This window comes from Sinocyclocheilus grahami, unplaced genomic scaffold (assembly GCF_001515645.1).
Source record: "Sinocyclocheilus grahami isolate Dianchi unplaced genomic scaffold, SAMN03320097.WGS_v1.1 scaffold772.1, whole genome shotgun sequence".
Taxonomy (NCBI): domain Eukaryota; kingdom Metazoa; phylum Chordata; class Actinopteri; order Cypriniformes; family Cyprinidae; genus Sinocyclocheilus; species Sinocyclocheilus grahami.
In genome coordinates this window covers 24839-25875 of record NW_015505951.1, presented here as the reverse complement: position 1 = coordinate 25875, position 1037 = coordinate 24839, and positions in this window count along the sequence as shown.

The window sequence follows — 1037 nt, the reverse complement described above, 5'->3', positions numbered from 1 at the left end:
GTATCACACATTAGATATTATTTCAAGACAAGCACATAAATGAGTGTAAATCAGCACTGCACACATTCTTTTCTATCACCCAAGTGCCTTTTTAAATTAGGAAAATTTGAGCTACTTTAATAACAGGCTATTTTTTAGACATAATACTTAATTATATACATAATATTAATGAAAACATTAGTGTAATTGTACCTCAGTTTTGAAATCACAGTTTCATAAATTTTTGGTTCAGCAGGGGGAGAAAACATACAATTGCTTTTTTTTTTTTTTTTAATAAACAGTGGTTTCCTGAACAATTTATGGCTTCACTCTGGGTTGGGTTATGGCACTGTTTTGGTTCAGTTCTGGCTAAAAAGATGTGGACCAGTTTTGGGCCGGCAAACACGAACTAATCTGTGCCACACTTCAGCTGTTGATATGATCCAGATCTGCGCCAAAGGAAATTTGCTGACTGGGTCGCTCTCCGCGCTGGTCTGTCACGCCACATCAAAGAGCGTCAAAACGGCATTTATGGATTTAATTTCCTGATAAAATATACATAATTTTAAAGATGAGACTTTGTTTCTTATCGAAAAGAACAAAACACAAACCTTACGGTTACAAAATGTAATGTATAGTAATAATGTATAGTGAAGATTTATTCACGGCTATGAATTGAAACGGATTAAGTTCCGCACTTGCAGTGGTTAAAATGACACTATATTTGTTCGGTACAATTTTCGGTACGAATAAGTGTACCATTACACCTCTAGAAACATTTAAAACACCAAAAACTGCACTTACCTGAACAAGAATGTGTCTGAGCAAATTGGCTGTTGTTGTAAATAGGGAGCGTTTTCATCATCTTCTTCTTTTTTAACGGCGATTGAAAAAGGAAGCAGAGCGGGAAATAACGGATATATTTTCAAAATTTCAGTAATCCACCAATAGGAATAAGGGAAGACACAAAGCAACCAATAGCATTGTTGAAGGGGCTGAGATGTGGGCTGCCACTGACCTGCCAGCAGTTTATATGTGTTTTTCCAAATAAAAGCCAA